Raw genomic sequence first — 18,472 nt, forward strand, 5'->3', positions numbered from 1 at the left:
AGTAAGGGGGACAAAGTACTTGTCCTTCTACCTAGTTCAGACAATAAACTCCTGGCTAGATGGCAAGGACCCTATGAGGTCCTAGGAACAGTAACCCCTGTTACCTATACCATTGAAATAACAGAAAACCCTAAAAGAACCCAAATATTTCATATAAACTTGTTAAAAAAATGGGAAGAACCGCCGGAACCACTAAGGACTCCGTCAGCCGGTTACTTAGTGAATACCGTAAGAGAATTTGATATTGGCTGGTGTCCTACTCCTATAGGTCTCACTGCAGAAGAACCACAAAAGAATGTAGAGCTTTTGCCAAAACAACAAGACCAGTTAACTCTAGTACTTTCCCGCCACGATAAACTATTTTCTACCCAACCAGGAAGAACCTCGTTAATACAACACCGTATTAGCACCCTGCCTGGAAAGATAATACGACTACGACCCTATCGCATACCCGAAGCCAGAAAAGTCTTAGTAGAAGAAGAGATAGAGAAAATGCTTTCCATGGGAGTTATAGAACCCCCCAAAAGTCCCTGGTGCTCCCCGGTCGTATTGGTCCCCAAACCTGATGGGTCAATACGATTCTGCATTGACTTTCGACAGGTCAACGCTACATCCCAGTTTGACACTTATCGCCTTCCCAGGGTAGACGATCTCCTAGAAAAGCTCGGGAGAGCCAAATACATGTCCACCCTGGATTTAACCAAGGGCTATTGGCAGATTCCATTGGCGAACACAGACAAAGAAAAAACAGCCTTCTCCACAGCCTCGGGCTGTATCACTTTAAAGTCCTTCCCTTTGGATTACATGCTGCCCCCGACACTTTCCAGCGGCTTATAGACTCCCTTTTGCGACCATATAGCAGATATGCAGCCGCATATCTGGATGATATTGTAATATATAGCGAGACCTGGGAAGAACATTTGAACCATCTCCACAACATATTCTCGGTTCTACAGCGAGCAGGACTCACTGCTAATCCCAGAAAAGTCACCTAGCTTACACAGATATCGCATACTTAGGTTATCACATAGGAGGAGGAACAATAAAACCCAAATTGAACAAAGTGGAAGCCATTACGCATATAAAATGCCCTACTACCAAGAAAGAAGTGCGCTCCTTTCTGGGGCTGGTAGGGTATTAGCGAAGATTCATCCCCCATTACTCCACCCTGGCATCTCCCCTAACCGACCTCTTAAAGAAAGGACAGCCTACGAAATTAGCAAGATTGAGTCCAGCCCAGCACCATAGCTATAGAACCCTACAAAACTGTCTCACAACCACACCCATTTTGCGCTGTCCCGATTTTAGTCAACCCTTCCATCTACAAACAGATGCCTCAGATGTAGGCCTAGGGGCGGTTTTATTTCAAAGAGGTGAGGACGACACCAGTCACCCCATTGTATTTATCAGTCGTAAACTCCTACCCAGGGAACAGCGTTACCCGATTATAGAACGGGAATGTCTGGCCATTAAATGGGCCATAGAAAGCCTTCAATATCTGCTGGGACGACAATTTCTGCTATATACCGATCATGCTCCTCTGACATGGCTATCGCACCATAAAAACACAAACGACCGCATACTTAGATGGTTTATGGAACTCCAACCTTTCTCCTTTCAGGTGTGCCACCTTCCGGGAAAATTAATGGGCCAGGCCGATTACCTATCCCGCTATCCGTTGGCTCAGGGTCTCGAACAGCCCCAAGCGTGGGAAGAGACATGTAACCTGGCGTCTGTCACCACGGTTACGCATCAAAACTCCGAACCCGACGACACATACCCCGGGGGCACGGCCGCGAGGAGCGCTGACCCGGAAGGGAAATCCGATCCAGATATCCGGGAACAGGAGGGAAAAGGAGACGAAGAGAGATGAAGGAAGGCACGCACAGGAGTGACGGTACGAGGAGCGGAGCCTGGAGAACGAGGAAGCAGTTCGGATGCTGAACTACGGAACGAAGAGGAAGACACGGAAAAGGATGGAGAAACCGACGACGAAGACACCGGGAAACCCAGGGAGAATGCGCAACGCCACCACGTCTCAGGAGGGGCGTGGCTCTCACAGGTACGAGCGTACCTAGTTGTGAAAGTCCTACCCAAATGGATGCGGGTAGATAAACGGGGAGGGAAAGGGAGCGAGGACCCGGGAAGAGTCCGGGAGGAGGGGAACTAAAAAGGAGAGGGTTTTAAATAACCTAACAGCACGTCAGGAGGGGGTGAAGTAAACCACCCTCATATAGCATAAAGGAGGAAAGAGAGAGGAAGAAAAATAGTCACGGGATGGGTGAACCACGAGATAAACAAACAGCTGCCCACACCTACCCACACCCTATCCTCACCTTCCTACTAACCCTTTACAGAGATATATATCAAAACCCAAACGTCTACACTTACCTGCTTTTCTTTCATCTATCTTTTGGGGAACGTCGCCTTCCTTTTTGAGAGTGGGATCAATTCGAACACCTGGAATCCCTAGGAAAAAGAGAAAGAGATTATCATCTTCCTGACTAACCGAGAAACTAACCGAGAAGAAGGCAATAACAGAGACACGGGTCACGAAGGACCCCGAACCACGTATATAAACTCACTCAACCCATACCACAATAAAAGAGTATTACCACTGTACTAGGTGTTTCCATAGTCTTTATAAACCTGTCTCAACAAGAACCCATTACAACATCATATCATAAAACTCCACAGAAAATGAGTGATGAAGACTGGAGAGTGATAAACTTCCATAATCATTATTGAAAGGGTTCTGATTTCTAATTTAAACAGAAGATCTACTCCCAACATTGGGTTGATTTTCATTCTAGTGGCCACAAGGGACTGCTTAATTATAGCTGCCACTCATCCAAATTTGCCCTGCTGTCGTTTCATATTCAGAATGAAATAACAATCAGGGATAGCATCTAAAAAAGATAGTGCAGTGATGTAAGTTAACCATGTTTCGATCAATATAAAAGCATTAGGCTATATTGCCCTTAAAAATTCAGAAATTCCAATACTGTGTTTAGCGAGCGATCTAGTATTCAACAAGCTAATGCTTCGTAAAGTATCGCCCCTTCGCATATGAGGCCCTGATAAAATAGTGTTAACTTCTTTCCTATGCTAGCAGGGTGGGTCCTTTTCCTGTTCCCCTTCAAGTTCAGTCACATGTTGTGCAAGTATCCATCGTCCTGCAGAGCTGCCAAAGTATCAGTCGGGAGAGTAGCATTTACCTGATTCCAACCTCAGAGCTGCTGAGAGGACTAGGGTACCAACTCAACATGGTGACTGGCCCCTGGTTCCGTTCGGATGCAGACAGGAGCAGACTGGCGAAGACAGGCTTGCCTTTGTCATGCCAGCAATGCGCGCACAACAACCTTGTTTATCTTAGCTCCCTGGCACATCTAGAGCTCAACACAGCCGGGCACTGCCCAACTCCAGATAATTCGACCCCTCGTGAATCTGAGTGAAGTGCAAATCAAAACATACTAAAATGTATTTTCATTGAGTTAAAAATAATAAAACTACCAAATCCCTTGGTATTTCACTTAGTGAAATCATTAAAGTGCAAACAGCGCAAAAACAAGATTTAAAAAATGTAATTTCAGCAAGATCATAGACATAAAGCAGTCAATCTAACTTACTGACTGAGAGAACAAATCCTGACATAAAAAGGTACATAGGAGCAGTTAGTTAAGAAAGCAGCACTCTTCACTCACAACTCTTTCTATCTGCACTTCTTTTAAAAGAAGATTTACATACTGATTTAAGATGCACAGCCAAAAGGGAGGCATGGGATGTTACAAGAAACCAAATAGGATTGATTAAAAGTGCAGAACCATTAAAAATTAGAGTGAAACCAGATGCAGTTTGCCTTCAAATTCCTCAGTACAAGTTTAAACAAGAAGCAGAAGAGGTGATGAAACCAGTGATGGAAAAGATTACAGAGCAATGTATTTGAAGAGAAGTGCTAGGTAGTCCCTGCAAATCACCAATTATGAGAATTGCAAAAACGAGAGGAAAATGGAGGCTGGTGTGCAAAATCAATACAATTGTATGCAAATATTGTCCTGGGGTATCGAATCCTGCTGTGATTTCATTTCAGATTCCGGTGGATGCAAAGTGATATGCGGTCATTGAGTTGTGTCAAGTATTATTCACCATTCCTTTTCATGCCCTGCAACTAGGTTTTAGTTCAGTAGACAAACGATTTAATGCTAGTGTCTAAAACAAAAGAAGATTGCATATTGGATACAATTGCACTCTTGAACCATCTTGCAGATAATGGTCTTACCCACAAAATACAGCATAGTGTGAAGGAAGTTCTCTATTTAGGACACCATACTAAACAAGCATTTGCAATGCATTGGGTCTTGCGTTTGCTCGAGTAAGAGCTATTTGCATTGTAAATTCTGAACTGGACATTTCTTGCCACATAAATTGAAAATAAAAAGTAAAACAGAAGTTCGCTTTCAGTCAAACCTATTATCGGCAAAAATACAATTATCCATGTAACAGGGTCGATATGATGCAAAACGCTCGACTACTGCCCAGCGAGATCGTGCTGCATTGGAAATAAATAGAAAAAGTAGTCCAGAAACCAGTGATGTATGCATTGCCATTTGATGACAAATGCATGGGTGCCTTCCTCAAACTCAGAGATAAACTCTATAGTGCATGCATTCTAGGAATGCCAAAGTATCAGAAAGATTCATACCTATTCTGTCATATTAGAAAAAGGTGTGAATTGTTAATACTTACCTAAAAGCATGGAGAAGTAAAGCAGCCTGTAGCTTACATCTCTGCCACAATGGATCCAGTAGCCACAGCACTTCCTGGTTGTTTAAAATCGGTACCAGCAGATTATCTTGCAATTGAACAAAGTGAAGGGATTGTGATGAGTTCTACACTTATTGTGTTAGTTCCTCACATAGTTGAAATTTTGCTGACTCATACTCGAACTCAGCATCTGACAAACAGCCAACTAACTATGAGCAAATAATCCTAGTGGCAGACAACATTTCAGTCAGGAGATGTACTCTGAATTCTGCAAGAATGTTGCCAATTGCACATAAAGCTGATGATTATGATGAGGATTGTGATCATAATTGCATTGTTGTGACCGAGATATGCCCCAAGCCAAGATCAAGAATAAAAGATGTGCCAATTGACCTGGCTGGACTAATATTTTATGTGGATTGTTGTTATCTGAGAGAACCTCACGGAACACTGAGAACTGCAAATGCAGTCTGCACCATATTAAATATTGTCTAAGCATCATACTCATATAATGTAAGCCCAGCACAGGTGGCTGCATTTATTGTCTAAACAAGAGCATGCTGCTTGGCCAGTGAATTGAGGGTGAACATTTACATTGACAGCAAGTATGGTTTTAGAGTGGTCCATGATTTTGGACAATTTTCGTCACTCAGGGGTTTTATGACATCATCTTGTACCACCATCCAAAATGGGAAACACTTTTGGAGTCTATAAGAAGCATTACAACAACCTAATGGGATATCAGTTATCAAGTGTGTTGCCCATAAGTGTGGAGACAATAACATTACTAGGACAAAATATACATGGATGAAGGGGTGAAATACTGTGCCTACAATCTGTTACAATCAATTCAAAAGTGAAGAAAAAGCAATGTAAAATTGGTTTTTGTTAACTCCGCTTCAAACGCGAGTGACCTCAGAGATCTCCAGGATAAGGCGGCAGAAGATGAAAAGAGAAAATGGAAAACTGCTAGTTGTGCAAAAGATTTGGATAATTGTTGAAAAAGAATATGTTCTATCTAATTCAGCGTTGGCAACAATGTCCTGGATAATATATGGTCCTGCACATGTTGGCTGTGATGCTATGATCAGGCTCCTTAATAAATATTGGTTGAATTCACATTTTTGAGATGTATTTGATAATCTGTGTCAATGTTATGTAACCTGCAAGCAAGTAAATGTAGGAAAAAAACATTGGTGACCGGAGATGTGCGTTTACAATGGTCACAGATACATTTTAGTAGTTGCTTGCTTATGTTCTAGATGGGTTGAGGTCTACCCAAATAGGCAATGTGACAGCATGACAGTGGGCAAACTATTATTGAGGGAGTTGTATGCCAACTTCTTTAGAATCAAGCAAAAATTACTCACTTTAAAAGTGAGACAATAAAGCTACTGTGAACAGCTTTACAAGCCGAACATAAGTTCCATTGTAGTTTACAGACCAGAAGCATCAGGAGTTGTAGAAAAAGTCAATGGTACACTGTTGGAGGCTGGCCTGGTTTGTAGTGGGTACCTTGGGTACTTACTCCTTATACCAGGTCGTTATCCCTTATTAGTGAAGTAGTACTGTTCTAGCAGCTTAGGCTGATAGAGGTAGCTATAGCAGAGCAGCTTAGGCTGAACTAGTAGACATGCAAAGCTCATGCAAAACCACTTATAGTTACACAGTACTTATACGCAAGTAAAGACAATACTCAGTGTTACAAAAAATAAAGGTAGTTTATTTGGGTGACACAGTACCAGAAATATCTTTGAGGCAATACTCCTTCTGGAGGTAAGTATTATACACAATATATACAATAGACACCAAAATAAGGTGAGTAATTAGACATCAGATAGTGCAAACAATAGGAAATGCTATACAATGCAATGGGGGAAAATAGGTCTAGGGGCAACACAAACCATATACTAAGAAAGTGGAATGCAAATCACAAATTCCCCCCTAGACAAGTGTAGTGTGTGCAGAATCACCAAGAGATTAAGAATACAGTAAAGGAAAGTAAATTACTCCACCCCAGAGCCCAGAAAACCAGGAGGAAAGTACTGCAAGTTTCCTTAGCACACACTATACCTCGTGATTGGAATTATTGCAAGAACCAACCAATTCTGAAACAACAAACAATGGATTCCTGGACCTGAAGACCTGCATAAGAAGGAGACCAAGTCCAGAAGTCAAAAGAAGTTCCAGGAAGGACAGGAGCCCCTGCCAACCCAAAAGAGGGTGCAAAAGAAGAGTCCCTGGTCGGACGAAGACTGCAGAAATGCACCCTAGGAAGATGCCAGCTGGTTCCTGCATGACGCAAAGGATGTCCCAAGTCGTGAAGTTGGATGCAGGTGTGTTTTGGCACTGGATTCCTTCAACAAGCCTTGGTTCCGGCAAAGTTGCGTTTTGCATCAACTAGGCGCTATCTGGACCCAGGAGGGACCTGGGGGCCTCAACTCTGTGTGAATAGGAAGAGGGGGCTCTCTGCACTTCAGAGAGCCCTCGGACCACCAGATAGCACCCACAGGAGTCCCAGGACATGGGGAAAATGCGCAAAATGCGGTTGATGCAGCACTACAAAGGAAAGTCCCACGCCGCCAGAGAACAACTCAGTGAGTTGAGTGTCACAGGATAGAGTGCTGGGGACCTGGGCCAGGCTGTGCATGAAGGAATTCTGCAAATAGTGCACAGAGGCCTCAGGAGGTGATGAAGACGCAGTGCACAGGGGTACTGTCTTTCTGGGGGAAGGCAAGGTCTTACCTCCTCCAAATTGAAACAGCCGGACCTCAGGACAGTCTGTGTCGATGGGGTCCACCCTCTGTGTTCCAAGGAGCACGCTCGTCGCTGTGAGAGGAGTCCAAGGGTACCGTCATCGACTTAGAAGGTGCCTGTGTGAGCAGGGGAGTGACTCCGTCACCCTACAGGAGATTTCTTCAGTCTTTCTGGTGCAGGATGAAGACAGGGTCTCCTCACGGCGTGCACACCATGGAAACTGTTGCAGTTGCTGGCTTGAGCTAAAGTTGCAGACGAAAAGTATTCCTTGTGGATACTTTGTTGCTGTTACAGTGGTTCCTGGAGCAGTCTGCGGTTGATCCGAGGTCAGATGATGAAGTAGTAGTTGCAGAGGATTCCTGCTGGAAACTTACAAGTAGAATCTGAAGAGAACCCACAGGAGAGACCCTAGATAGCCCTGAGAGGGGGCTTGGCTACTTTATCAGGTAAGGACCCATCAGGAGGGGTCTCTGACGTCACCTGCTGGCACTGTCCACTCACAGGGCTCCAGAGTGCCCCCACATCTTGCAAAGCAAGATGGCAGAAGTCTGGGACACATTGGAGGAGCTCTGGGCCCCACCCCTAGGGTGGTGATGGACAGGGGAATGGTCACTCCCCTTTCCTTTGTCCAGTTTAACACCAGAGCAGGGGACAAGGAGTCCCTGAACGAGTGTAGACTGGCTTATGCAAGGAGGGCCCCATCTGTGCCCTTCAAAGCATTTCCAGAGGCTGGGGAGGCTAACCCTCAATCGCCTGTAACATCTAATTCCAAAGGGAGAGGATGTCACACCCTCCTCCCAATGGAAATGCTTTGTTCTGCCTTCCTTGACTGAGCTGCTCAGACACAAGGAGGGAAGAACCCTGTCTGTGAGGTGGCAGCAGCATTAGCTGCAGTGCAATTGGCTCCCCAATACCAGATTTGGAATGGGGGGACAATTCCATGATCTTAGACACCTTACATGGCTATATTCAGAGTTACCATTGTGAAGCTACATTGTGTACACTCACAAAGTCCCGGGAAATGGTCCTGAACTATGTGGGGGCACCTTTGCTAGTGCAAGGGTGCCTTCACACTTAGTAACTTTCACCTAACCTTCAGCAAGTGAAGGTTAAACATATAGGTGACATATAAGTTGCTTAAGTGCAGTAAACATGGCTGTGAAATAATGTATCCGTTATTTCACGCAGACTGCAGTGTCAGTCCTGTGAAAGGGTTTGTTTGACCTCGTGATCAAGGCTGCAGAGACAGCTGAAACGAGTTGTGTGATTAAAGCTTTCTGCTTTATTTCCTGAAGTCCTGAGTGTGAGTATCTTATTGTTTAATATATATATATATATATATATATATATATATATATATATATATATATATATATATATATATATATATATATATAAAGCTAGGACCTACCTTCTATAGAAAAAGCATTTTTTGACTTGCCTATATCTTTGTCACCGTTTGACAGAGCTTCAAAAAAGGCATCAAGTTGATTCTTGTTCATGGAAAGTTTCAGGATGATCTGTCAAGCAGGGTCAGAGAAAAAGGGGCAGGGGTCATAGAAAGTGTTTTTCCCATGTTAATTCCCAAAGTGCAAGAAATAGAAAATTAATAGGTGGGCTCTGCTGACCCCCACAGGCCCCGTGGACCACCATTTCCCAGGGCCACAATATTGTGATAAGCAGGGCGGGCGCGTGGAATCCTGCGCCCTGGGGACCCTCACCTCCCCGGGGCAAGAAAGAGAAAATCAATACTCAGGCCCAGTGGATCCACTCAGGTCCAAGAGACCACAACCTCCCCTGTGGGCTCGTGCGGATACCCTCCCCCAACGCAAGCCCTGGGGACCACCACTTCCCCAGAGCCAAATAGAAATAAAAAAAAGGAGGGGGCTGCTCGACCCCCCCTTCCTGGAGCTATATATAGGCCTGGGAACGTCATCACCCCAGGTCGGCTTCCAAGTTGCCCACCCTCTGGAGGTAGTTGTTTGCTTTTCCTTCCCACAGACATGTGGGCATGGAAAGAGATGGAAGTATTGCTCCTGCATGCAGGGAGCTGCATTTACAGCGGGGAGTTGGCTGATACTGCAGGGGCCTTGAGGCTCCCCCACGGTCTCTTGCCTCAAAAAGAAAAACAGAAGCAATTGCTTCGGTAAAGTACAAATCATCCAAGTGAATTTTCTATACAATTCCATCTTGTAAAGCTATCTACTAATTATCCAAATTTCTTGAACATGGTGAAGGCAAGCAAGTGTTTTTTTTCTCTGCATTTTGACCTTGAAAAGTTATCTGTAAGTGTTGATGGAGATGTTTGTATGCTAGCTTCGCAAGGTCTTTGGCCCTGCATGGTTGGGTGGTTATAGGGTTTCAGTCGCAAAGTGAATAGCCAACCTTCTAATTCCAAAATTCCTTGTGTGCTAGATTCAGGACATCAACTAATGTCCCAAGGTAACTATAACTCGAACCCCGCCACGTACAGTAATTTTACTGCAAATAATCCACTGACATTATCAATGATGTTATTAAAGATGCAATGAGTGTTGTAATATGTGGGGTAACTAGCAGTGCATTGCGAGGGCACAAGTTATAGTTACCTTAGGACAGAAGTTATAGTTACTTGAAATAACTCTAACTATAACAGCTGCATTTCTATGGGTTTGAGCATTTAAAATGTGAGCCTAACTATAACGTCCCTGTAATCGTTGTTTTTTAGGTGAATTTCTATATATTTTTAAATTCTATTCCCTAACTAACAGAGTAAGAATATAGGGGGTCATTACGACCTCGGCGGTCTTTTCGCAAGACCGCTGAGGTACTGCCGTGCTGAAGACCGCCAGTGGTGGCGGTCTTCCGCGCCGCGTATTATGACCGCTGCCAGGCTGCCATCCTTTTTCGTACGGAAAGCCGCCAGCAGCCATACTGGCGGATGGCGGGAAAGTGGAGGTTGCCCAACCTCCACCGCCACGTCAACAGAACACCGCTCACTGAATCACGTCCCATGAGTCGGTGTGGCGGTGTTCTGGTGACGGTGTTCTGGTGGCAGAGCTGCCCCCAGGGATCCCCTCCCCTCCCGGAGGATCAACGGACAAGGTAAGTTGATCGTCTGTTAGGGAAGGGGGTGGGGGGTGTTGTGTATTATGTGCATGCATGGGGGTGTGCATGTGAGAGTGTAGAGGGGGTGAGTGAGTGAGTGTATGCGTGCGGGGCTGCTGTGTGTATGGGAAATGTGTGCGGGTCGGACGATGTGCATGTCTGTTTGTATGTGTTGTCGGGGTGCATGTGTGCGTGTAGGGGTGTGTATATGTGCATGTTGGGGGTGTGTGCGTGTAGGGGTGTGTATATGTGCATGTTCGGGGTCGGTGTGGAGAGGGGGGTTGTGCCACCTTTGGGGGGTGGCAGGGGGGTGGGGGTGTGGGGGGAGGATTCGTGGGGGGATAGCGGTGGTGGGGGAGACCCCTATCAGTGCCAGGGAAGGAATTCCCTGGCACTGATAGTGCCTACCTTTCCCAACCACCCGAGATCCATGGTGGTATGCAGGGTCCTGATACCGTCGGTGGTCTAGTGACGACCGTGGGGCTGGAGACCGCAATCTCCAGCCCAGCTGTCTTCACCGCCATGGCGGTCGGAATGATGAAGTGGCGAATGACTGCGGCGGTTAATTCCATTTTTTTTTCCACCAACCTGTTTGCGGTCTTACCACCGCTTCACCACCGACTGCCAGGGTCGTAATAAGGGCCATAGAATTGGTAAAAAGGCCAGATTATTAAAACTACATACTTGGCACATGGAAAACACCACCATCTCAAGAACTGACTGAGATATATTTTGAAAGTGTATCTTTCTCGTGAGAGATTAACAGAAACGTATTCCATTATTATTAATAATAATGATAATATTAATACTGATATATTCACACAAGAGAGAGGCCAAGCCTCATAATACTGTAGGTACAACAATTTAGAAATGTTGCAGGCAGATGTAGGGGAAGAAATGTTGCTATATAAAGTGGAAACGAGATCAGTTGAATAATAATAAATACATGTGTATTTGATAGAGGATTGCCTTGTGTTTCGTTGTAGGTGCAGAACCGAAGCAAGCCTTTCCATTTTGTAGATCACTCTTGCAAATTGGAGTTAAGAAAATTAGGATGACAGATGGTTGCACCATCAATTCCTGAGGCAGTTTCTCTTTACTCCCATTCTCCATTCTTCTATGCTTGTGCTAAGTAACAGAATATAGTAGGTTCTGGCGCTGACAGTAGTAGTGTCAAGTGGGGAGATTCTCTGCTGCTCCTGCAAAATCACTAGCACCAGTTAGTCTTAACACCTACATACTGGATAATTTAAGCTGATTAGTACTTACATTTGTATTATCACTAATATTTCACATGAGGCAAATGTTCTGGAAGAATATTGGTTCTGGGAGTCAGGAGGTACATTGTTAGACCTAATAGCCTTAGGGTGGTCATCCCCCAACTTTTTACCTGCCTCCCTCCACATTTCTGGCACTGTTTTTGCTGGTTATAGGACTCTGTGCACTTGACCCCTGCCAACCAGTGCTGAAGTGCTTTTGGTCAATCCCTTAAATGTGGTAACATTGGTTCATTCCCAATTGGCATATCTGATTTACTTGTAAGTACCTAGCAAAGTGCACAACATGTGCACAGGGCATGTAAATTGAATGCTACTAGTGGGCCTGCAGCACTGATTGTGCCACCCATATAAGTAGCCCCTTAACGATGTCTCAGGCTTGCCATTGCAAGGCCTGTATGTGCAGTTTCACTGCCACTTCGACTCAGCATTTAAAAGTACTTTCCAAGCCTTAAACTACCCTTTTTCTGCATATAAGTCACCCCTAAGATAGGCCCTAGGTAACCCGTAGGGCAGGGTGCTATGTAGGTAAAAGGCGGGGCAGCTACCTGTGTGTTTTACCTGTCCTGGTAGTGGAAAACTCCTAAATTTGTTTTCCACTACTGTGAGGCCTGCTCCTTTCATAGGGTAGCATTAGGGCTACCCTCATATACTGTCTGAGTGTTAGATTCTGATCAGAAAGGGGTAACCAGGTCATATTTAGTATGGTCAGAATGGTAATAGAAAATCCCACTTATTGATAAGGTTGGATTTTATATTACTATTCTAGAAATGCCACTTTTAGAAAGGGAGCATTTCTATGCGCTTAAAATCCATCTATGCTTTATAGTCTGTCTCGAATCCACGTCTGGGCTGGGACAGTTGACAGCTCCCTTGTGCATTTCACCCAGACAACCACCAACACTCAGTCACACCTGCACTCATCTGCATACTGAATGGGTCTTCCTGGGATGGGAGGGTGGAGGACCTGCCACTTACATTTCAAAGGCTAGTGGCCTGCCTTCACACAATGGACTGCCAAACCCCCTTCTAGGACCCTGGCAGACAGACCAGTACTGAATGTGGTCTTTGTGCACTTCAAAACCCCTCTTTGATGTCTCCCCCACTTCAAAGGCATTTGTGGGTAGATAAGCTGGGTCCCTGACCCCACCAAATCAGACACTTCTGGACCTGAACCTGCAACCTGTCAAGAGAAACTGTCTGAAAGCCCAAAGTACTCATCTGGACTGCTTTGCTGTGAAGGACTGCTGCCCTGCAGCCCTCTGACTTTGCTGAGAAGTGCTCTCCAAGGGCTTGGATTGAGCTTGCCTTCTGTTTTCTGAAGTCTCAGGCCCAAAAAGACTTCATCTCCTCAAGGAATTTCTTGTGTGCGGAAAATTGCCACACAGCCTGCCGGAAACGACGCACAGCCATGGTGCGACAGAGGAATTGCCGCACAGCCAAACCAGAACGAAACAGCCCGAATTCCCGAGTGAAAAATTGATGCAGCACCTGCCTTGCGGATGAAATCCGACACACAGCCCTTCCGGATCGACGCACTGCCGAACCGGAATGATGCAGCCTGACTTCCTGAGTGAAGAATCGACACAGTGCCCGCTGTGCAACAGAAAATTCACTGCATCGTTATCGGATCAACACAATGCCTGTGACTTCATCCCACACGCCCAGGATTTCCACGCATCGTCCCTGGGCATTAAAAAGATCCTCGCATTGCAGTGAGGAACCAAGCCTTCACACCGGAAATTGACGCAAAGCCCCTTGCGGCGTGGAAAGAAACTACACATCGTCTGTGCCATGCCGGAAATTCCGACGCACACCCTATTTTTCCACACAGACTCTTTTTAATCTTGCAACTTGTGTTTATTGAATTTTTATTGTTTTGACCTTAATTTAACCAGATACACATCTTATTTTTCTCTAAACTTGTGTGGTGTATTTTTGTGGTATTTTCACTGTGTTACTGTATGGTTTATTGTACAAATACTTTACACATTGCCTTCTAAGTTAAGCCTGACTGCTCAGTGCCAAGCTACCAGAGGGTGGGCACAGGATAATTTGGATTGTGTGTGAATTACCATGACTAGGATTGTGGTCCCAATTTGACAAAGGTGAATACCTCTGCCAAATAGATACTCCATTTCTAACATACATGTTTCAGTGAGACTGGAAATATGTTTGCAAAGGTTGATAAGTGATTTGCCAAAATAGATGGAAGCAAGTTTTCAAAGATTTTAACTCAACTAATATTCTTCTCTGTATTATTGGTCTCATTCTTTTGCCTAAATTCTTAAAAGAAATGTACTTTAAAAAGGTTTGTGGATGTGAAGAGGTGTGAGCAACATCTGCAAAAAAGAGGAAGAGAAACAAAATTAGGTTGGAGGACATTAAAGCTTGTGCCTATAACAATCTAAAGACTTTAGAAAACTCGAGACCCAAGAAGCTGACGATGATGAAGAGACTGTATTTTGAAGAAAATTGTGTGAATTAATGTGATGATTCATCAGTGGAGAGGGATGTCTAATAGATATATTTGATAAATAAATAAGGATTGTTTAGCAATACAGAAGTTAAATATTAAGAATGAAAACAATGAATTTCACAAGAAACATGCTTTTCTTATGTTAGCCAAACAAAGCCTAAAGGAGGCCGGACTCCATCTTGTATTTCTACGTGCCATGTTTTTATTGCTCACTGTCTCTCCAAGCAGCAAACTGCACACAAATGAAATTATTTGTTTATATGTTGTTCTTGGTGGAATGTAGAGGAATACTTTCACCAAAAAGGAATTGTTCAAGGTCCTTTCTGACTGTCCTCAGTTGGTGTATGCATTTCAAGAGTCTGTCATTGTTTTGAGTGTAACTAGATTTGTACTGTCACATCTTATGGCAAAAGATCAAAAGGGGACTACTTATTCGTTAGGAGATGCTGTTTAGAATGGTGCTAATAGTGTGATTTGTTGAACCTATGTAACATTTTATGTGCCTCATGCTGACACAGTGATTTTTTAATGTTTTGTTTTTAGAAAAAGGGCTTCATTCTCGCAATCCCAGTCTTAGGGATCTTGTCTTGATGGGCCCAACTTGCTTTGTGAGAGTAGCTTACCCTGCAGACTCTTGCCAGTCTGGCTCGTGTTTAGGACTTTAAATATTTTGTCAAACTTCATGCTTCATTTGATTGAGCTTTAAGCTATTTCCCTATAGTGGTTGACTAATTACATTCTGCCTTCAGTAATGAAACTAAAATATTTTTATAAACCTTCATGGTTTATTATTCTCTGTTTGTCTCAAGAAGGCTTATTTATCAGACTATGCTACCTGTTTATTTGACAATCCTGTATCTGTTAAGGGTACGTTATCCAGTCTATTCTTGAGGATGATACTGCCCCATATTCTGTGAAGGCATTTTATCTTACTATCTTATCAGACTATATAAGAAAGTGTCAACACAAGCAACACCATGGCCTCTCCTAAAGGTCCCTAGCAGCACTTGTAGAATTTTCAATTTCACTAACACCTCTAGAGAACTGCAGAATGGCCTACAGACAACTTTAAAGCAACTAGCACACACTAATTGCAATATTGATCATTGGTCTTCTAACACATGTGCCTGTGCTTTACAATATGCAGGAATGACAACAAAAAACTACATATAAAAATAAATGGATATAGGCGCACTTTTTGCCTTAGTAGATTCACTACTAAATGAGCATCCCACTATAAAATGTGGGCCGCACTGACTATGACTTCACGAAATCAATTCCAGAAAAAGTCACAGCACAAGTATTGAATAACCACATTCTTCACCGCAAAGAACTGATATGGTTGTGAGAGCGTAGCTTATATAATCTATATTAACATGAAATGTTTATGAATTAATGTGTGATAATGCCGCATAGAAACTGTAATAGTGAATTTTGCTTAAACGCGCACTTGAAATGTGACCACGGGGAATGGCCGTCAATGTATACGTGAACTAATAATGATGACTAAAATGTTTATAAATGTTATACTGAATAAGTTTTATACTAATTATTAATGATTACGCTATTGAATTTGTGCTGAAATCCTTGTAGGCCTTAAGTTAGCATGAGCTGAAGCTTAGCTGCTTGGCTCTCATATTAAATGTATTTTTCCTATCTTGCAGTGTGCTGACTCGCAAAAGGACATGACCTCTTGTTTTCTTCAAACTAGAAGCTGAAATGTAACCATGCTAGATCCGTTCTCATGAATTCTTCATTGCTTGTAGGGTGATATTAACAAAATGCAACAGTGTAGATTTATTTATTAATGTACAAGGTCATTCAAACCGGTGAAGACAATGGAGCTACTGACCAAAAGATGTGCAAAGAATTACAGAAGGATGAAATCATACTGGACGTTCTACCTCTGAAGACGTAAATCATGTGGACCAATGAAGTGCCTGTAAAATAATATGGGGTGAAAGATTAATGACCTAATGTGTTTTCTAATAGGTTAAAGATAGTGGGGTATAACAAATGTCCAATAGAATTTTAGGGGAATGTACAACGGAAAAGGGATAAAAACCCATGACATGGGGAGCCATTTAGGTGGCTTAGGGAATGCTATTGATTTTATCCAGAAACTTTGTCACTCTGTTTGGTGACTTATTGATTTGCTTAAAACCATCCTCGTCCTTAGATTTGCCCAATTTACACTTTACCTCCTTATGAGGGAAGTGCCCATTTTGCCCCGGAGCTGAGTTCTGACTAATGGCGGTTTGACTGATGTCCTGAAGACGAAGACTGAACCTGTGCGCTGACCTAAACCTTGGAGGGTAATTATGACAATGCATTTGTGATTTGTCTGTTTGCTTTTCCTTTCTAGGTACCAACTGCTTATTTTGACAGAGACCATAGTTAGATGCGTTCCAAATTGGTGTTGACAAGTATTCACTAAACTGACGACAATGGACAAACGACCAAAACTATGCTTTGTTGAACTGACGCGTTATTGACACTCTGCTAATTGATCTATGTTCATGCCATGTTATGTTTTAATGTTTGTGATTCTCGCCTTAATGAAATCTTATCAAAGTTGCCATATTGTGACTATGCTATTGTGTTTCTTGGTTTTGAGATTAACGCATCTGCTTTTAGAATTGTAATCAATAGGGAATAAAACTTCATAAAATTCTACTAAACTGGTGTGGTTATTCATGACTGCAAGGTCATGGTAGTGCTTTGAATTGATTAATGACTTTGACTAAAGTGAAATGGATCGTTATAATAAATATTGATTACATTATTGACGTATTGATTGACATATTGATTAGCTATCTCGCCTTAAGGTGTCTCTCAACTGGGTCAAAAGATTCATTGGCCTGAAACGAGTCCTGATGTGTAATAAATTATCATAAAGGGACACGTTAACAGGTGTTTGAATTGGCGACATATACCGCTGGCCTAAACAACGCGAAAGAATGGTGTCAGTTTGGAGAAATCTAACAGTAGAACTAGAATCCCTGGCATCCCCTGGTCTTTTCAGAAAGACCTTTGAAAAGTCACAGATCACAACTAAAAGACTCATAATTTATTTCCTACAAAGAGGAAAGATACAAGACAGTGAAATATTTATATGACTTTGCAACGTATATACCTTAAGCTTTGGCTTTTCTCTTTAGGTTTCAGAAATAGTTCAATTTGATTACTGAAGAATTATAATTCTTGAGGCTTCTCAGATAAATATGTTATGACAATTCTTTTAACTGAAACTAGATAAAGGGAGTGTAGTCATATGATTTGACCCGTACATCTAGATGATGCACTCCGTGTTATAAAGAATTCCTCACAACAGAAATGTAGAAACCATCCTTTATTCTCAACTCTGCCACAGGAGGAACAAAACAGTAATGCAACTTCTCCCTCTCCTCCGCGTCTTCTCCAGCCGCCACCCACAGAACCTTCACCTCACTCTCAACCTCATATTCCATCATACCTACTTCTACATTCTATTGCATTAAAGTCACAAGACCACACTCCCATCCCCAAGATGTGCAGCAATGTCATGACAGACTACAATACGCACGGACAGCATTTACTATGCTGCATAGTCCAATTCACGGTCATCGCATGTAGTGAGATGCCACACACGGCACTATCAGTGGGGCCTAAAATACTGGGCTCTGCCTCCCTATGGACACTTCCTGAAGACAGACTTGGGGAGAGGTGCTAGCTGCATCTGTTAAGGTGGTAAAGAATACCTTTCCGTATTAAAATACCTATCTAAACACGACCTATTTGACAAGAGAAGTGGCTATTTTCTTTGACCATAACCCTCCTTTATAGCCCAGCAAGTGTTACAGTTGTGTTAAAAGGCATACCAATAACTTAATAATTGGTATGATGACAGTAGCAATACCTGACATACAGTTTACACAGAAACTAAGTGTGGGGTGTGAAGTGATAGGACTGTGGGTAAGGCACTATAGATCACATTTAGTACAGATCTAAGGTCTGAGTATTAACAACACTAAACTCAGTATCTATGGATGGATTATGTGCAGACAAAAGTACCTCCATACAACCTGTGTTTTGTAGTACATTTTATAGTGCTACAATTATACTACAA

At 43.1% G+C, this 18,472-nt stretch overlaps 1 long non-coding RNA gene across 1 annotated transcript in view; it reads right to left on the bottom strand.

Moving 5' to 3' along the window:
* Positions 1 to 2,395: 2,395 nt before the first annotated feature.
* Positions 2,396 to 18,472, bottom strand: part of LOC138273119 (uncharacterized) — a 229,518-nt gene continuing 213,441 nt past the window's right edge. The window contains exon 3 of the long non-coding RNA XR_011200275.1: positions 2,396 to 2,469. This is a non-coding gene — a long non-coding RNA (uncharacterized lncRNA). The remainder of the gene's footprint in view (positions 2,470 to 18,472) is intronic.

The sequence above is a fragment of the Pleurodeles waltl genome, chromosome 2_2, assembly GCF_031143425.1.
Source record: "Pleurodeles waltl isolate 20211129_DDA chromosome 2_2, aPleWal1.hap1.20221129, whole genome shotgun sequence".
NCBI lineage: Eukaryota > Metazoa > Chordata > Amphibia > Caudata > Salamandridae > Pleurodeles > Pleurodeles waltl.